Raw genomic sequence first — 22,511 nt, 5'->3', positions numbered from 1 at the left:
ATAAAATTGACGTGTGCATTAGAGCCTGCTAAAAGTTGCGTTTCACATCTGGAGGCAGCAACCTACAAAAGAACAACTTTATGGACTAGCTCTGCACTCTTTTTTGATAAATAAAATACCGTCTGATAAAAGAAACACTCACATCAGACCTACATCATGGCAGAATGAGGATATAGTCTACGGTAATCATGTAGGACCACTCATAACGGAAGTATGATGTAGAACCTGAACTGGTAAATGGGCCCTGGTAACGTCATGGGGAGCAGCATGACAGTTATGTGCCTTGGCGGAAGAACTAAAGAATCAGTCAATGGCAGGGCACAAAAGACGCTGAGCAGAAGAATCATTAAGAGATCAACGAGCAGGTTACACTAGTCTAATTGAGAAACTACTGCGATTCGCCTGTAGACGTAGCTCACACAGGTGATATTATCCGAGATATTGAAAGATTCAATATGACTCTAAATCAAACCAGAATTCCATACGGCATCGACCGCCACATAGGTAATCAAGGGTCGCTACTTGGTGTGCCGGCACTGACCACAGCTATCGACAAGTTTACTACAGCACCAAAACCTAGGCTAGCAAAATGTAGACATACCATAAAATATCAACCTTTAATGTACGGATACTTCAACCCACATCTCAAATATCAGAACTTGTTGCTTTATCCAAAGAACACGATATCGATATTGTGTGTATTCAAGAGCACCGTCATAAAGTACCATGAAATTGGTAACCGCTGGACACTAGTATCAGCGTCAGCGTGGAAAAATTCGACAAATAGTACCATTGGGGGAGTAGGACTTCTGTTTAGCCCTCGAGCATTGAAATCATTGAACAGTGCTGAGAAGGATAATTCTTGCTACCTTCAGTGGTAATCCTGCTACTACTGTTATTTGTTGCTACAGCACTGTCAACGTCAGTGACAAGCAAGAGATCCTGAATTTCTACGATGAACTCTCAGCAATAGTGCGCTCAATCCTCAACATAATTTATTGGTTATCGGGGGGTGACATGAATGCACATATAGGACGGGAAGACAACAAGCATAAGTTCTCTTTCCATGATCGAACAAACCGAAATGGAGAGTATCTATTAATTTTTCTCCTTGAAAATATATTTGTTGATAAAATTCCCATTTCCACGGGTCGTGCCAGTAAATATTAAACTGCTAAAAGAAGCCCCATTTTACATTATATATAGTATAAGATATACTATCGCAAATAACATATACGGAAACGTTTCATTCGTAGAAAGAGTTCGTCAGATTAACTGAAGATTCTACAATCCCTTATATAATTGAATAAAGTTTACATTAAACTAAAACCTAAATTGGTTGGAGTGTAAACTTTAAGTTGACAATCTTATTGTTTATATTCTCACTATTCATTCCTATCAGCCAATAAATCTTACCGATTTATACAAGTTGGACGCCATTTAATTTTGAGGTAGGTTACACACAGATGAAGGTTCAACTTGATTTACTTATTGAACGCAATCTCGTTAAATATAAATTTGGCATATTTATAACCAATCTTCTTGCACTAATTTATGGCATTTACATTTTTATGCTACTATACCGTTTTGAATTTACTTTTTAGATATAGTCTACTTTTAAATGGTTTATGTTCCTTCCATTTCATACTAAGTGACTTAAAATAATTATATTCTGTATAATTTGTGACTATTTCGCATCTACTGTTTACTTTTGTTTACATTTTTAAACTTTAAGTTTTTTTTTTCTTAGATAATCTACACGGATTGTCTATCCATCTGTATATCCTAGCTAACTTTAGGTATTTTCATTCGATTTTGAGAAAACATTTACTATATTTAATTACCACAAAATGAGGTTTTGTTATAAAATGTATTTCTAAGCTGTTTTCCTTCGTGTACCAGCAAATTACAGCTTTAGTTCATTGCGCGTTTGTTAAATTATTTTGTAGAGGACAATTTTCTCTTCCATTTTTTGTTCATTTTACTTTTCATGTTTGTATCTGAATCATTACTATATAATCTTCTTCTCATCTTCCCCCGTTTACTCCTTTTCTTCTTGTTCTGCTTTCTTTATTATGTACTCACAAGGAGTTTTCATACATACGATCATCAGAGATTATTATTATTTGAGAACAACTTGTGGTGTTCCGTGGAGTTTGAGTGACAACAAGTTTCCCCAGATTTCCAGTAGTCTCCACCTCGTTCGAACACTTCTGCAAGTTAATTTGTATTATCACAACCACCGTTTACTGTTGATTTCTCGTTCGCAACGATCATTGACCTTCACTGGTATTTGAGTGTTACTAAGACCCTTACAGGGTCCCAGTCCTCTTCACATTCATTCCGTGACGGTCTAGGTAGTGCTTTCTCTCCTCGGTTTTTCAATATTACTTGACAATTCACGACTCTTTGGTGTGGTACCAGTTGATTCGGACACTTGTTTTTTTTTTAGGAGGGGGGGGGTAACCTACAATTATACAGTTTCAATTTTCTTGATTTTATGTAGTTTCTTTGTATATCACTTCTGCAGCGGTTTCTATCAATCCGGCTAGCGTCTGTGGCTCATGTGCGTTAGTCTCCACATTCAAGGATTTTCCTTAATATTGCAGCCGTTTTCCTTGTTATTCCTCTTATTCCAATTTCTCCCATTCTTTTTTTCAAAGTATTTTTTGGATATTTCATAATGTTCCTACTATTATTGGTGTTATCTTAACTTTCTTCATTTTTCATATCCCTTTCAGCTCTTTGGCCTGTTCCGTGTATTTGTTCCACTTTTCCATCTATTAATACGATAGCGTGTGTGTTCTTTTGTGTGTCACGCTTTCAGCCGGGTCATTTAATTGTTATGAAATTCCATTTTTTATCTTTATATTAATACCGTTATTCGCTGCGACCGTTATCATGCTGTGCATCCCTAAAAAGGGAAAGTGGAATATTCCAAATAAACCTTGTCACCCCTTAAAAGGAAATTGGAATATTCCAATTCAATAAAAAAAAAAATAAAAATAATTAAATTGGTGTCGCTGTTGAGGCAAAGCTAATAAAAATGATTTGTTCTTCTTGGCCTTTTGGCCAAGATCAAAGTGTAGTATCTGTTCTTCAGATGCTACATTTCAATTTCTTCTTCTCTCTCAGTAGAGGAGAAATCCTTTACAACATAAGACAATTTTTTTGTTCCTTTTCTCCACGTTAAAAAACGACTCTGGTGTCGAAATCTGTCCCTTGGGGAGGCATTGTAAATAGGTACTATATTTAATGTAACGATGTTTTAATATTACAAAAGTAACTGGGAAAGTAATTTCTGATTTAATTACAAAATGCCCTGGAAACACCCCTTCTGATTAATTATAAAATGTACTGGAAATTTGTCTTCTGATTAATTGTAAGATGCTCTGGAAAATGTCCCTTCTGATATTTTTTTGTTTACTTGCCTCGCCACAAGGCCAGAGTTGGACATGAGGTCGGTTAAAAATTTGGGGCGAAACCAGATCCACAATAAAGGCACTCTGGTCAGTAACAAAAATAAAAATTGTATCAGTAATGAAGGATTTCTCATCCGTTAACCAAGACCAAAAATAGGGAGGGGTTAAGTCACTGGAATGCTGAGACTGATACTATACTCAGAAATTCATGTTGAAGCAATGGTTGCCTAATCTCTAACCGTGTTAATGTTTTTATGCATTAATTTCGAAAAGCTGCTGAAACAGTTTATGATTTAAATATTACTTTATTTAAAATATATTTTAAGCAGTGGGGTGGGGAATATGAAGTCAGTCCCGAAAATGACTCAAACCGTTTACAGTTTAAACATTACTTTATTTCATGTATATTTTTAACAGTGAGGCGGAGAATATGAAGTCGGTCTCGGAAATGGCTTCAACCATTTACATTTTAGACATTACTTTGTTTAATGTATATTTTTAACAGTAGGATGGGAGATAAGAGGTCAGTCCCGGAAATGGCTGAAACCATTTACATTTTGATATTACTTTATTTAATGTATATTTTTAACAGTGAGGTGGAGGGATATGAAGTCAGTCCCGGAAAGGGCTGAAACGGTTTACTATTTAGACATCACATTATTTCATGTATATTTTAGCAGTGGGTTGGGGATATAAAGTCAGTCCGGGAAATAGCTGAAACAGTTTACGATTTAAACATTACTTTATTTCACGTATATTTTTAACAGTGGAGTGGCGGACATGCAGTCAGTCCTGGGATTGAATGAGATAAGTGCAAATATATACTAGCAGAAAGCGTCGCCAAGTATTAAATGAGATAGGTGGAAAACGTATAGTAGCAGAAACCCAGCGTCGCCCGGGATCGAATTAGATAGGTGAAATATATATACTAGCAGAATATGTGGCATCAGCCGGGATTGGATAAGATAGGTGGAACATATATACTATGAGAATACCCGGAATTGATTGATATGTTTGTAATAAAATAATCAGTCCAGGCAATATATCAAAGTTATTATTTAACTATGGCGGAGCAACATAGTGGGTTTAAATTATGAAAATTATTGTCGAAATTAGTAACATATCCAAGAAGTATGAAAAATGATGAAATGTGTGTTACTTGATTGGTGTGTTTATAATGAAATAATAAGCCCAGATAATATATCAAAGTACCTTTATTAGTAGGAGAGGGGCATAATGTGGGTTTTTGATTATAAAGAATTATTGTCGGAATTAGTAACATATCCAAGAATTATGTAAAATGATTAAATGTGAGTTAATTGATTTGTGTGTTTGTGGTGAAATAATCAGCCCAGGAAATATATCAAAGTTATTATGTTAGTAAGAGAGGGCGATAAGGATGGTTTAGTAACATATCCAAGAATTATGAAAAAAAAAACGAAATGTGAGTTAATTGATTAGTGTGTTTGAAATGAAATAATCATTCCAGATATTATATCAAAGTTATTATTTTAGTATTGTGGGGGTTAATAATGTGGGTTAAAATATAAAATGTGATGGTCGAAATTAGTAACATATCCGAGAAGTATGAAAAATGATGAAATGTGAGTTAATTGGTAGTTGTTTTTTTATGAAATAATCAGCCCAGGCAATATACTAGAGTTATTTTTTAGTAAGAGAGGGCGATGAGGATAGTGTAAATTATGAAAAAAATATTGTCGAAATTAGTAACATATCCAAGAATTACGAAAAATGGTGAATGTGATTTAATTGATTGGTGTGTTTATAATAATCAGTTTAGACAATATATCAAAGTTATTATGTTAGTAAGAGAGGGCGATAAGGTGGGCTTAAATTATGAAAAATTATTGTCGAAATTAGTAACATATCCAAGAATTATGAAAAATGATAACATGTGATTTAATACATTAGTCTGTTTGCAATGAAATAATCAGACCAGACCATATATCAAGGTTATTATTTTAGTAAGGAGGCAATTATGTTGGTTAAAATGATAAAAAATGATTGTTGAAATTAGTCACATATCCTAGAATTATGAAAAATGATAAAATGTGAGTTAGTTGATTGGTGTGTTTGTAATAAAATAATCAGTCTAGACAATAAATAAAAGTTATTATTTAGTAATGGGGGAGGGTGCGAAAACGTGGGTTAAAATTATGAAAAATGATTGTAAAAATAAATAACATATCCAAGAATTATGAAAAATGATGAAATGTGATTTCATACATTAGTGTGTTTGTAATGAAATAATCAGCCCAAGCAATATATCAAAGTTATTATTTTATTAAGAAGGAGGCGATAATGTGGGTGCAAATTATGAAAAATGATTGTCGAAATTAGTAACATACCTAAGAATTATGAAAAATGATGAAATGGAGGTTAATTGATTGGTGTGTTTGTAATGAAATAATCAGCCAGCAAATATATCGAAGTTATTATTTTAGTTAGGTTGGGCGATAATCTTGGTTAAAAATATAAAAAATATTGTTGAAATTAATAACATATCCAAGAATAATGAAAAATGATGAAATGTGAGTTAATTGATTAAAGTGTGTCTGTAATGAAATAATCAGCCCAGGAAATACATCAAAGTTATTATTTTAGTAAAGGGGGTGATACAGTTTTAATAGAAGGGCAAGAATAATATGATTGTGCCTTCATTCATGCTGAATGCTCAGCAACAATTTATTACATATGAAAAATGTCGCTGTGGAATTTCCATAGGTCTCGCTAGTTATTATTATTATTACTATTGAGTTATTACCAAAAGTTCTCACATCAGTCATTATTAGCGATTTCTTACTGACAATAACAAGTGATGTTCGTCGGTTTCTAAGCGACAACAAGCATCCTCAAATTTCCTGCACTTTTCAATACTTTCAATAAAAGTTTCAATCATTATGCTTTATCACAATATCCGTTTATCATTTATTTTCGCTGACCTCTAGAATTTGAGTAACAATAAGCGTACCCAAGAATTCAGTTCACTCAATATTATTACAGCGGAGGTTTGGATGGTGCTCGTCCTCCTCGGTCTTATCATCCAACTTAACCATTAATAACCAGCACTTGTACCATAACTCTTTTGCTAAATTATAATTTTTTTCATAGATTAAGTTCCATGCATCTAAGACGATTTAAAATATTTAGAAAAAAAGGAGATTTATCTTTGACATTCACGAAAAACGTACAAACAAGACACAAAACAAGATGATTGTTGGTTGTAATTCTGAAGAATGTGACCCTTGCCGCTAATCTCAAGAAAATGTTCGTTTCTGGTCAAGTCTGAAGACGGGAGAAAACCATCGGGATTAACAGTCTCTTTAGCAGATTAAAACATAAAACAGAACTTAAACAAGGTTAGGCTAACGTAATAATAACAAATACATTTCACCATCCACAAAAGAGCTGTATGCATCCTATTGAATTGTTGTATGTCTGATTACCCTATGCTTCTGTAATTTCCTCAGGATTCAGTCAGTTTATGTAAGATAAATACAGCCAAATAAGGATGACAGCGTTTCTGCATCTTTGAGCGTCCAATATATCAATCTATATAAAAAAAATCAATCAATATAAACAATATATCAATCTATATAAACAATATATCAATCTATATAAACAATATATCAATCAATATAAATAATATATCAATCAATATAAACAATATATCAATCTATATAAACAATATATCAATCTATATAAACAATATATCAATCAATATAAATAATATATCAATCAATATAAACAATATATCAAACAATATAAACAAAATATGAATCAATATAAACAATATATCAATCTATATAAATAGTATATCAATCAATATAAACAATATATCAATCTATATAAACAATATATCAATCTATATAAACAATATATCAATCAATATAAACAATATATACATTCCATATAAACAATATATCAATCAATATAAATAATATATCAATCAATATAAACAATATATCAATCTATATAAACAATATATCAATCAATATAAACAATATATCAATCAATATAAGCAATATATCAATATATATAAACAATATATCAATCAATATAAACAATATATCAATCAATATAAACAATATATCAATCTATGTAAACAATATAAACAATATATCAATCTATATAAACAATATATCACTCAATAAAAACAATATATCAATCAATATAAGCAATATACCAATCTATATAAACAATATATCCATCAATATAAACAATATATCAATCAATATAAACAATATATCAATCAATATAAACAATATATACATTAAATATGAACAATATATCAATCAATATAAACAATATATCAATCAATATAAACAATATATCAATCTATATAACCTATATATATCAATCAATATAAACAATATATCAATCTATATAGACAATATATCAATCAATATAAACAAAATATCAATAAATATAAACAATATATCAATCAATATAAACAATATATCAATCTATATAAACAATATATCAATCTATATAAACAATATATCTATTAATATAAACTATATATCAATATAAACAATACACCAATCTATATAAACAATATATCAATCAATATAAACTATATATCAATCAATATAAACCATATATCAATCAGTATAAACCATATATCAATCAATATAAACAATATATCAATCAATATAAACAATATATCAATCTATATACAATATATCAATCTATATAAACAATATATCAATCAATATAAACAATATATCAATCAATATAAGCAATATATCAATCTATATAAACAATATATCAATCAATATAAACAATATATCTATGTAAACAATATATCAATCTATGTAAACAATATAAACAATATATCAATCAATATAAACCATATATCAATCAATATAAACAATATATCAATCAATATATACAATATATCAATCTATATAAACAATGTATCAATCTATATGAACAATATATCAATCTATATAAACAATATATCAATCAATATAAACAATATATCAATCTATATAAACAATATATCAATCAATATAAACAATATATCAATCTATATAAACAATATATCAATCAATATAAACAATATATCAATCTATATAAACAATATATCAATCAATATAAACAATATATCAATCTATATAAACAATATATCAATCTATATAAACAATATATCAATCAATATAAACAATATATCAATCTATGTAAACAATATATCAATCAATATAAACAATATATCAATCTATATAAACAATATGTCAATCAATATAAATAATATATCAATCTATATAAACAATATATCAATCAATATAAGCAATATATCAATATATATAAACAATATATCAATCAATATAAACAATATATCAATCAATATAAACAATATATCAATCAATATAAACAATATATCAATCAATATAAACAATATATCAATCAATATAAACAATATATCAATCAATATAAGCAATATATCAATATATATAAACAATATATCAATCTATATAAACAATATATCAATATATATAAACAATATATCAATCAATATAAACAATATATCAATCTATATAAACAATATATCAATCAATATAAACAATATATCAATCTATATAAACAATATATCAATCAATATAAACAATATATCAATCTATATAAACAATATGTCAATCAATATAAATAATATATCAATCTATATAAACAATATATCAATCAATATAAGCAATATATCAATATATATAAACAATATATCAATCAATATAAACAATATATCAATCAATATAAACAATATATCAATCAATATAAACAATATATCAATCAATATAAACAATATATCAATCAATATAAACAATATATCAATCAATATAAACAATATATCAATCAATATAAACAATATATCAATCAATATAAGCAATATATCAATATATATAAACAATATATCAATCTATATAAACAATATATCAATCAATATAAACAATATATCAATCTATATAAACAATATATCAATCTATATAAACAATATATCAATCAATATAAACAATATATCAATCTATATAAACAATATATCAATCAATATAAACAATATATCAATCTATATAAACAATATATCAATCAATATAAACAATATATCAATCTATATAAACAATATATCAATCAATATAAACAATATATCAATCTATATAAACAATATGTCAATCTATATAAACAATACTAGTTCCTTTCAGGTCAATCAACATCCTACACAAACACTCACGCACGCACAAAGAGAGAGAGAAAGAGAGAGAGAGAGAAAGAGAGAGAGAGAGAATGAGAGAGAGAGACATTTATTTTTTTTTTGTTATTTCCTGTAATATATATTGATATAATAAATGAATAAATAACAAAAACTGGAATAAAACTGTAGCTGACCATTTTGGTTATTAAATACGCTTGGCGTCTTTTAGAGACGTGATTAATACGATATATTGTGCAATACTAAACATATAATTTCTTATTTTCTCTTTTCCCATGTGGTAGAAAAATCTCGTCTCGCCTCTCTGGCCCTCTCTCTCTCTCTCTCTCTTTCTTTCTCTCTGTGCCTCTCTCTCTCTCTCTCTCTCTCTCTCGAGAGAGAGAGAGAGAGAGAGAGAGAGAGAGAGAGAGAGAGAGAGAGAGAAAGAGAGAGAGAGAGAGATTAGATTGTAGTTGACCTTAGCGATATTCTTTCCAATCATGTCGCATGGTTCATAGATTAGTGCCGAGTTTTATCCCTGGTTAAGAAGTTGAAATTCAAAGGGCAAATCATATTGCTTTTAGCAGCTGGGTTTGAATGCGTTCGACTATGATATTGTATGACCTTGAAATCGTAGATTTTCGACATGCATTTCGTTGAAGCTTGCGTGTTGCACAACAAGGCAGACAACATGTAAAACAAAATTGATTTATTTTCTTCCTTCTTTTCTTCCTACTTTCATTCAATAGCTTTCTTTCTTCTCGATTTGTTTTCATTTCAACTTTTTTTCTTGCAGGCGTTTCTTATTTTTTCTTTCTATTTATTTATTTATTGAATTTTTCTTTCTTTTTGTATTCTGTTTTTTTTTTATGATTGATTTAACGCTTTGCTCTTTTTTATTACACCCGTTTCTTCATCCTCTCTGTTTATATCTCCCTTTCTCTCTCAATCTTCGGAAAGTGGTATCGCAGAGTGTTATATAGCAGGGTGTATGCATATACATATAACGTGTATATAAACGAGCATGATGTATATACGAAGGAAACGCCATAACACCAAGTTATAATTCACATCTTTATTTCCATCTCCCTTGGAGTTTGCCACGTTCCCTTTTTATATCTCCTCTAGTTGGTCCAGTAGATACTTCCATGGACCGCAGAGACCAAAATCTCTTCCGAACCAACAACTCCAGTGGCTCGATTCAATCCCCGTCTGCTAGCCGACTAACTGAAAAAGTTTCTTTGACTGGTCTATGTTTCGTGAATATATGATAACTCGTTTCCTTGTTAGTGACCTTATGTCACCAACCAGGTCAATCTTATTGTTTAGGTTACTACTGTTTTTCTAACTAAATTTTCAAATCTGTTATTATATAACTATTTAAGTAACTTGTCTAAATGCCAATCTTTTATTATATAAATATCCTGTAAATATGTTATTCTTTTAAATTATTCATCTTCTAACACATTTTTCTGCTATGGACGTATTTTACATCTCAATGACATAAGACATCCATCTTTTGCTTCCTCGTTCTATCGCGTATCCGGCGCTATCTGGGAGTCATAATACCAAACAAAATGCTGCGAAGAAACGGAGATCACTACGATGATATTTATTGTCGCTTATATTCCGGGTAAACCACCGGCTGCTATCAGCGATATACCGATGTTAACGCTTGACGTGAGAACACCAAGAGAGTTACAATAATAATGAGAGTAGAGAAATATCTCGATAGACTTTATGTCATCGAAACATCAGAGTCACTGGTTGTTATCCTTTCAGTCTTGTCTTTTCTTGGTGCGACGTTTCATCTTAAGTTGGTGGAACCGACTTTCTCTGAAATGGTAATTTTCTAGTGAATATTAAATTTGTAAACAATTCCCGTGTAACACACTCGGCAGAGATGATTTTGATCATGTTAGTTTTTGCAGATAAAAAAAATCTTATTATTTTGTTCTAGATATCAGACATTCAACCGTTATCACATACATTCCAACCGAGAGATCTTTTAAAGATTCTCTGTGTGTGTGTGCGCGCACGCGCGTGTGTGTGCAGGGAAGTGTTGCTTTCCTTTCACACACACCACTTGGTATTTCGATCGAGATTAACGTCGCTTAACTTCGGTAATCTAACGAGAATCGGTGTGTGTCAACGTGATTATATCGATGGTTATCAGTGATAAATTATTAGTAACAACTAAAAACAGGCAACAGTATAGTTTGGACGGTCCCTTTACGGAACATCAACATCTTTTGAGTCATTGAACCCCAAAATATAATGTCAACTATTACTTTTATACGATAAGTTAACAAAAGTCAGTACAGGTTAATTAAATCAATAGGCCAGGGAAATGATCAGGTTCATAGCTTTCTAGCGATATCAGTGCGAAATAAAACACAATAAAAAAATCAGTAGGATTGAAAGTCGCTTTAACAGATTAAAACATAAAATAGAACTCAAACAAGTTTAGGCTAACGTAATAATAACAAATACATTTCACCATCCACAAAGAGCTGTATGATTGAAATATTGAAGAAAGTAACCTTTAAAAGAAAAGGAAACGAGGAAAAACATGTTTTCATAATTTCTTTTATAAATCGTTTGAAGATTTTTAAAGGGAGATAATCTGTATTGATTTATTTTAAACAAGTTTTGTTTTCGTTTCTTCAACAAATACCCTCGTGCCGTCGCGATGAGCAAGAAAATGGAAGTAAAAAAAAAAGAAAGATTTCAAAATAAAATGAGCTTTACTTGTTTCAGTGTTTTTTTTAAATTTAATTTTACTTGATTTAATTGATTAGTATGCTTTTGTTTAAGTGTTTCCTTTATTCTGTCTATTTCCCTCTATTTGCCTCACTTCTCCCCCTCTTTCTTTGTCTCTGTCTCTCTTTGTTTTACTTTATTTTTCTCCATTTCTCTCTTGATCTCTGTCTATCTCTCTTCGTCTTTTTCTCTGTCTCTCTTTTCTCTTCACTTGTCCTCTTGCTCTTTTTGTTCCTCTTTCTCCCCATTGAATTGATCGTGATCTCTCTCTCTCTTTGTCTTACTCTCTCTCTCCCTCCTCCCTTTTTCTCATTGTCTTGTAACAATGAAATCAGATAATGGCATCAAAACTACTGAGTACTTAGAGCTAAAAACGTTCAAAGAGCTGGAGGACCGAACGCAAACAATAAAACTTCTGACGGTCACCAGATTTTTATTTTATTTTCGCTGCGTTTTGTTTACTTATCAAGTGAGTTAAACTTCTGCAAAGAGCTTATCAAGATTGTGCCTCAGGATTTTCCGGTTGTATGAAATATTGTTTGTTAATCGCAACTATTTATTAACCTGCATTGATTGCAGGGGGTTATTTGTTGACACTTAACACATTAAAACTCAGCGGTTGCATTCGAAGTCAGAAGTTTGGCTCAGTACAAAAACACAAAAAGCAATGGCGCAAGAGCAACATTGTCAATTTCGCTCCAGTGAATTGCAATTCTACACATAAAACGTCTTTGTCATGGAAACAAATTTAATTAGAGGCGACTGGTCCTAATGCTTCTAGATTTTCAGATGAATTCTGTTAGCCAGGTAAAAAAATGGACACAGTCTCGTTATTCAGCGAAACTCATCAAAGGGAAGTTATCGAGCACAATTACATTTAATACCATCCTTGTCGACTGAAACCCTGGTCGTATTTATGTACTTGCAGATGTATTATGACAACCGAAGTTTCATCTTCCTGTCTCTATACATTTATTTTTCCTCTTTTTCTAACACGTTATTAAAAAAGAACAATAAAACCTCAATTGGACTTAAACAATGTTTTTTTTTACAATTTTATTTTATCTTTACAGTATACATTCCAAAAAATTCATTCATTCTCGATGGGGATAGGAACAGTTATTTAAAATCCTACAGTTCTTTCAAAGATTTTTTGTCCATTCACTACATCAGATTCGCGGCTTCCTCTTTCTGACGTAACTGAGAGAATACGTAGTTCGGACTTGACTTCTTATGGGAATATTCTACTTCATTTAATTTTAACCTTGCATGAAAATTTGCTATTTTAACACTATTTGTACAAACTTGCATCTAAATATTTCTGCAATAAAATAATGATATTAAGAGTGAGAATAATAAAAGAGATGCTTCCAATGATTTATTTATAAAAACCAGGCTTGGATAGTTGTAGATGACTAAAAATGCTTATGTTTTTCTTTATCTTATAATCATCTAATTTAATAATCACTTTAATAATGACAACGAAAAGTGAAAATATGGTAAAATTGTCGAATATAAAATACAAATTTATATAAATGACAAGACAGGATTTCGTAAATACGTTATTCAAACAAAGAGCAAAAATGCCGCGTAGAATCTAGCAGCAGGAGATAAAATAAAAAAAAAACAAGATTATGGTTATCTTCAAGTTAACAAGGGCAAGATGATGTTCAATAGATTAATGCTCCAAAAGACGATTCCATTTAACTTCTTTGATATTTGTAGAAGCGGAGAAGATCGAGATTCGCAGAAAAGTTGGTACAGAATTCTTGTCTTTTAGCGCCTATTTAATTGTCTAGTAATCGGTCAGTTTGTAATGTCTGGACCGGTTGAATTCAGTGATGTAAATCCTATGTGAACCATCATTAAAAAAAGAAGGGACACATTTTACTTTAATGTTGAATATATGCTCTCATATGAGCTTAAGCTTTAGTTGAAAGTTGAATCGCACCAAACGTTGTTTAAAACTGTAAGTTAAAGCATTATTTTTGTTAAATTAGTCATTGGTAAATTTCAACATAGCATTTGTTGTAATCTATAATTTAATAAGATATTCCCGTATAGTGAGGTAATAACGTGAAAGTCAGGCAGTTTACCAGATCAAGTAAAAGAACTAATTCAGTCTTTATTCTATAGACAAATGGATCTCTCCCCCGCCCACCAAAGATGAATAACGAACTTATATCATTTTCATAAGAATGAAGTATGACACATCCTTTACATCATTTTAGCCGATTATCATACTTGTACCATTTCAGTGTCGTATTCAGATGATATTTTAAGGTTATTTTTAGATCATTTTTTGTCTGGTTGTTGAGTTCTTGTATTCGCTGAGTTCTTTTATAGTAACATCACTAAAACACCGAGACGAATCTCTTAAGATCGACACCTCTGGCTATAAGAAATATGTGACCCAGCAAGCGGCCATCTTATATTTTCACTCAATCCGTAACTATAAAAGTCAGATTTCAAAAGATAAATGTTTGCAAGGTTGATAGTTTCTCTGCACGTAATAAAACCAATTATTTTATGATCGATAACAAAACAAGCTCACTAATATCGGCAAATAAGCAACGAACAACGCTGTATAATGAATGAGTTGAGAGAGACATTTAAACTTTTTAAAATATATGAGTCGATGTTCATTGGCGCTTTTTTCTACACCAACCGCTTATTATCTGTCAATGGAAGGCGGCATTTAGCTTGCATTATTGCACGTCATAAACGAAAGGGATTTAAAAACAATGATCTTCGGAACAAATTATAGGAAAAAATCAATGAACATTAAGAATCGTTAATTGATTTTCGGCTGTCTAAATAAACACCAGATGTAATATATAACACAAATAACACACCACGTGCGAACGCAATGTTGTCCATTATTTGAGGTTAATCAATTTATTCTGAAGTAAATAATAATAATAATAATAATAATAATAACTGCCACGGATGATTTGAAAGAGAAAATGAAAAACATAAAAAAGTTCAAAATAAATAAAAACTGCCAGCAACTTCCACTTCCCCTTAAAACTTACACACATTAGTGTGACAAGGCAATCAATGTGTGCATACTATTACTAACTGTTCCATATAATATAATATAATATAATATAATATAATATAATATGCGTATACAAACATTTAATATACGTTAGATTGGATGTACAAAAGGTAATTTTACATATGACTAAGACAATGACTGTGCATAATATTTAAATTGGTCTGAATTGCTTGCAGTAGATATGAGTACACATATTGTATGAGCAGTTGAGGTGATTAGGGAATAAAAGATAAAAAGAAAATCTTGCGCCTTTCGCGTGGCTTAAGTGTACATGCACCCGACTAATGTGTTGTGGTAGGTGAGAGAGGTTGTCTACTTGCAGGAAAAATAAATGACGCCTGATTAGATTAATTTCTACTAGGGATTTTCTCAGATTATTTGAACAGTTTTAATTTCTTAGCTCACTTTACACGAAAATGTTTCTGTAATATATATATATATATATATATATATATATATATATATATATATATATATATATATATATAATTATTTTTACCATAAAATAACTTCACCGCTTACGCAAGCCATCGTTTGGTTCCATCAGGAGAACGTATCCGAACTCGAGATTCGAAACCCAAATCACTTGCGTGTGACAAGAGTATTCTGAGAGTATACAAAAATGTCTATTAACTAACAGAGATCAAGCAAAACGTCCGTCTGTGGAGTATATCTACTTCTTCTAAACAGAGCGTTTAGTCCAACATCTAAGAACTTCGGCCGATGTCTCACAAATATGATTTTAAATTTGCTAGGACGATATCATTCAACAAGCTAACCTTGCGGGCAAATTAATATTAGATTATGTTTTAATGTGAAATTATTTATTAGTATTTTCACAATCAAACAGCATCTATATATTAGTCCATTAAATCTCTGTTCATTTTCTATAATATTTAATGTTTATAGTTTTTCAACAAGTTTAAATTACGCTTGATTTATTTATATTAATTTTTATTTTTACGGTTTTGTTTTTATATGTGTCTTAATTTCTTATTTTTTATTTTTCATTGATTTTATTTTAATAATTTATCTGTATTAATATTTATTTTAATTCCATTAATTTTCTTTGATTTAATTTTTTAAGATACATAATTATTAAAAAATAATAATGGACATATTTTATCCTGAATTATATAGGTCAAATCAACCTTTTAACACAGCGATATCCAAATACTGTAGGATTTGTATCCTTGATGACAATGTATTAATCTACTTCTTCCCAAACGACTTTTCATTAATGTTTGACTTCTTTGCGTGTGTGGTCTAGTTGTTTATTTCAATATCTCTCAGGAGAAAGAAACTTTGAGTCAACCGATGAGGTTATTAGTTGACCAAAACATTTGCATTGTCTGCGTTGTAACTATCTACATTGTTTACTTGAAATTATATATATATATATATATATATATATATATATATATATATATATATATATATATATCAGTGTGTGTGTGTGTGCATTTTGACCTCAGGAAAAGGCTCCAGGAAGCGAGATGATTCCTCGTTTCACCTTGCCAGCAGAGATGGCCTGTTCAATATCCTCCTGAAGATATGCTACCCATCGAAGCTGCAGTACTTTCTCACCAATTCGAAGCAACAGAGAAAATCTATTCGCATATCAGTTCATAAGTCTGTTCAACCTTGCCCACTTCACAGGCAGAACAAATGTATGTGAAAGTTTGCTAACGATGCATCAGTTGTGACGAATACAGAATAGAAACTGCTGACACCGATGGGCCACTTCTGACAGTCCTGCAAATATTTAAATTTCAACTTGAATAGAACAAATGTTCTGAGACAAGACACAGAGGTATCATAATCTGCTATTAGTATCGATTACTATGAACTCAATGTCATTCATTAGTTCACTTATCCTGGCTCCATCATAACCGATAGTATTAGCACTTAACTCGAGAAAAGGATAAGAAACGAAGCTGCAACACTTGCCTCACTTTCATAACATGAATGCAACGAAGAGTAAGATGGCAGCACACAGCAACTATGTGATCAGTGAATCATGAACTACCTACGCCAAATATGAGCGGCGACTCAACATCTTCCACCTACGAAGCCTTACCTCATTCTTGGCATATATTAGCAAGATACGAGGTTTTTAAGAAGAGCTCCTATTCAGGGGAGTCTTCCCAGCATGTTTATTCTTCACACGACTATGCCGAAGGCCTTCGTTTTGCTGAAATTTGATTTTCGGTTTTCATTTTGAATTCCGCTTTCGTAAATAAGCGTTTGTTGCCTGAAGAGGTCTCTAGTTACTAAACACTAGAAGACCGAAACATGCTCATGACTGTGTAGCAACAAATCACTGCTTATGTAGAGACAAATTGAATATATATATATATATATATATATATATATATATATATATATATATATATATAATTATTTCAACAGCCAAACAACGTCGCAGTGCACAAGAGCCGTGAGAGCCAACAAACCGGAAGTGGTTCTTATGCCCGGCGACCTTGTATGGCTGCGGAAATAATCATATAATCTCTCACATTCTGAATATATATATATATATATAATAAATTCCACATTCCAAATTTATTAGCTGGTTGGATGACCGCGTCCCTTGTCGATACGAGGTAGGTTCATTTCACAGTCGGATTTCGGCGCGGTTTGCTTGATCTGTGTTGGTTAATAGAATTCTTGTGTGCAGGGCGTTTGCTCAGTTGGTAGAGTGCTTGCCTTGCATGCAAGAGGCTCGGGTTTCGAATCCTGAGTTCGGATGTGTCTAACTGATGAGCCCAAATGAGGGCGAAACTCGAGTCTTGGACTTCCGGTTCTTTGACTGTCATGGCTCTTGTGAGCTGCGACGTTGTTTGGCTGTGGAATTTATTATATACATTCTCTCACATTCTGAAAATCATATATATATATATATATATATATATATATATATAGTGGCTCCAAAAAGAAAGTCCGCACCTGTCATTTTGGCAAAAATCGCAAACATAAGCTAAATTGAATGTAACTGTTTAAACAACCTTATATTAAAATAACAATTTCCCATTGTGCGGAGCTTCTTTTTGCCTTCTCGATTTGAAGATGATTTTTTAAATTGACGTGAACACTAGGATACTTCAATTAAAAGTCAAATATGAATAAAACGATGAATCAAATTAGGCATAGATCGTTTAAACAGTTACATTAAATTTCGCTTAAATTTGCGGGTTTTGAAAAAAATGAAAAAATGCAGACTTTCTTTTCGGCGCCACTGTATGCATACATACACACGCACATAAGTGTGTGTATATGCACACATACACACACATAAGTGTGTGTGTGTGTGTTTCAACCACTGATATTGAACACTATATGACTAGGCTTACAGTATATATTCTTTGATATGACATAATATAATATTTTAATAATCTTATTTTTCATGTTAATTGATAGCGTCCTAGGTGTTGAATACCAATTTGCAGAGTTAGAGGTAACTTTGTAACTTAGTTCAAATCCTTCAACCGGCGGTAATTACCATGTCATACGCTGAAAATTTCGTAACTCTGAAATACTAGTGGCTGTAGTAAAATAACCAATATCAAATACTAGTCTACCCGTTGCTCTTAAATGGTAAGATGAAAACTGTTTAAAATAAAAAGTGATTTTGAGATTATATTGTCACTTATTCTCTTGAGAAAACATTTTCTTAAATGATGAGTGAAAAAACATAAAACTTTTTTTTTTAAAGTTAAATTCAGTAAGCATTAATTAAAATTTAGGAGGTCCTACTAAAAGCACTACTAAAACCAAGCCCCCCTTCCTAGAAGAGAAAATATTTTAAGTAAGCCCTAAAAAAAAAAATCGTCAGAATCCACAGGAGCGCTACTAAAAGCAGTAAATATGGTTATAAATATGAGTATAGGCATATATTGTATATTTATATTTAAAGCAGTTTTTTATACAACGTGGTTGAATTACATTTATTTGTAAGGAAAACATGTTAAAACATTTTACACTAAATAAAAACACTAAAATCTTATCGAGTTAGGTAGAAAAGTAACTTATCTTGCCTTTGATAACATTTATTTGTTATATTTATTTTTTGACAACTTTTTTATTTCTGTGTTTAGTAATACAACCCGTTTTATTTACTGTAACCTTTAGTCGGCTCGAAAAACAGTGTTTATCAGTGTATTTGAAAAATACAAATGGTGGCGGACACTGTTGATGATGTTAAGTCCGGGAAAATGATTTAAAACTAAAAAACTATACAAAATACTGTCAGAAACCCACCGAATATGTCAGCCTATGCCACGATAACATATAATCCGTGGGTGTCTGACACTGTTTTGTATAGTTTTGTAGTTTTTAACTGATTTTCCCAAACTTAACATATTCAACAGAGTCCGCGACCATTCGCCTTTTTCAAATACATCGATAAACACTGAGTTTTTCGAGCCGATTAAACATTTTGCATTAAATAAAAACACTAAAAAAATATCCAGTTAGGTAAAAATGTAATTTATCATACTTTGCTTTCATTTATTCGTTTTTAGACAACTTTTTCGAATCTGTGTATAGTAACACCCTCACCCAAATATTAATTAAAAACTCACATTTTTAATACAATATAAAAAAAAAACTCTATTTAGCGTTTCAACGTTTTAGCAACGTTCGGCTTAATCCACTGAATGTTGGTCGAGCCCAAACCATGATTGACGGTAACTCTCGAGGATCCGGATCCAATTCTGCAATATTACCATTTTTTTTCATTTTCACCTTTTTTTTCTTTTTTAACTTTTTGGAGTGGATTGCTGTACTAAGAATATAAGAAACATGCATTTTCTCTTTTTATTAGAATTTTCCATTACACCAAATTGAGACACAGCAACGCGTAGCAGAGTACAGCTAGTATATATATATATATATATATATATATATATATATATATATATATATATATAAACAGCGGCTTGGTTCCCACCAATTTTGGCAAATAACAAATAGGATCCTGAACAGAAGTCTGCGTTCTATCCCAACCATTATCAATGGACCAGAGGTCATCTCGTCAGCATCAGACAAGGGCAAACTATTTGTAAAGAACTTTGCAGCTAATTCTACCCTATGCAACGAAGGCCATCAACTGCCCATATTTCCTCCTATAACACAGAACACGCTAGGTAACATACAAATACCCGTGCATGAAGTCGCAAAGCTAATCAAGAACCTTGATTCCAGTAAAGCAACTGGCCCTGACAGCATCCCAATTATAGTGTTAAAAAAGCTTCAACCAGAACTTGCTCCCATACTTACGAAACTGTTTAAGCGCTGCCTTAAGAAGTGCTTTCCAACTCCCTGGAAGACCTCATCAGTTTGCCCTGTATTTAAGAATTCAGGTGATAAGTCATCTCCCACTCAGTACAGACCAATAAGTCTCCTGTGTGTTATGAGTAAGTTGCTGGAATCCATATTAAATAGAGAAATAGTCAACCACCTCAGCAGAAACAACCTTCTTAGTGACACACAATATGGTTTCCGCTCTGCAAGATCTACTGCAGATGTGCTGACGGTTATATCTCACAGGATTAGTCAATCTCTTGACAAAGGCTTCCTTTCTTGGGCAATTGCTCTTGACATATCAAAAGCCTTCGACAAGGTATGGCATAAGGGTCTACTTCACAAGATTTCCAGCTAAGGTATAACTGGAAATGTTTTCTCAATCATTAAATAATTTCTCTCCGATAAGCTCATAAGAGTAGTGGTCAATGGACAAAAATCAGAGGCCTGCAGTATTAATACTGGAGTCCCTCAAGGGTCAATCCTGGGCCCAACTCTCTTCCTGATCTACATCAATGACCTCCCTAAACACATACTTAAATTATTTGTTGACATCTATGCTAATGACACGACCATCTACGGCAACACATCAAAGGCTGTAAATGACAAAGTTCTCTCTGATTCTCTCTCCTCTGATCTCGAGTGCATGGTTCAGTGGGAGAAGAGGTGGCTGGTTACCTTTAATGCGTCTAAAACCAAACTCCTATCCTTACATTATCAACGCTCTGATCCCCATCGGGCATCAATTGTGATGGATGGCTCTCGTCTGGGAGAGGCCCCGTGTTTTGACAAGCTTCTGGGTTTGACCTTTACTCCTGATCTGAAATGGAACACGTACATCAAGTCTGTTGCCAAGGTCGCTGGAAAGATGGCGGAATCCTTCTACCGCTCCAGAAGATATCTCACTACTGATGCAATTCTCTATTTATATAAAAGCCAAGTACGTCCAAGGATGGAATACTGTTGCCATATCTGGGCAGGAACTGCTAAAAACAGCCTATCCTGCCTTGACAGAGTACAAAATAGACTTCTTGGCTTCGTGGGGGATGCCCTTTTCTCTACCCTGCAACCTCCCTCCCACAGAAGAGACGTTGCGAGCCTATCCTTGTTTTATCGTTATTTCCATGGCAGGTGCGTGTCTGAATTCCAATCTCTGGTCCCCCCTCACCAATCTTTCATGAAAAACACCCGTCTAGCCGAATCCACTGTGAAAAATTTCCCCACTCTTTATCTGTGCCTAAATCAAAACGTGGATTCCATGAACAAAGCTTCTTTCTTAGAACTGCACGCCTGTGGAACTCTGTTCCGTCTGCCTGCTTCCTACCTGACTACAACTTGGATGTGTTCAAGTTCAACGTTAACAAACTCCTAATGAACCGCCCCCTTAAGTAAACACTTCATCAAATCTCCACACTAACGCAATGTACTTGCAATAACCCTTATCCCTGAGTGGCTTCCGGGCCTTGATAAGAAGTGACAACTGTGTAAAAAAAAAATACCCATACCCACACAGGTATAAAGATTTTTCTGTTTACTATAAACTTTTTATGCAAATATTACGCAAGTATAAATCATGTAGAATATCTGCATGAATATAATTACACGTAATAGTTAACTAAAATGATCACCCATGAGAAACCCGACAAAACTTAGAGGGAATTAATTAAAATGAATGCTTAAAAGAATATACAAATTAACTAGATTTTTTCAGATGAATGCAATTCCATGACCCATATATAACAAAGTTGTATTTTCTTTT

General features: G+C 31.9%; 1 pseudogene; it reads left to right on the top strand.

Annotated features, from left to right (window-relative positions):
• The first annotated feature begins 3,052 nt into the window (after positions 1 to 3,052).
• On the top strand, positions 3,053 to 3,181 carry LOC145280502 (U2 spliceosomal RNA; annotated as a pseudogene).
• The last annotated feature ends 19,330 nt before the right edge of the window (positions 3,182 to 22,511 follow it).

Source organism: Euprymna scolopes, chromosome 7, assembly GCF_053919585.1.
Source record: "Euprymna scolopes isolate OS-2025 chromosome 7, ASM5391958v1, whole genome shotgun sequence".
Classification (NCBI taxonomy): domain Eukaryota; kingdom Metazoa; phylum Mollusca; class Cephalopoda; order Sepiida; family Sepiolidae; genus Euprymna; species Euprymna scolopes.
The sequence above is the reverse complement of the archived record's forward strand: the minus strand, read 5'-3'. Positions and strand labels throughout refer to the sequence as shown.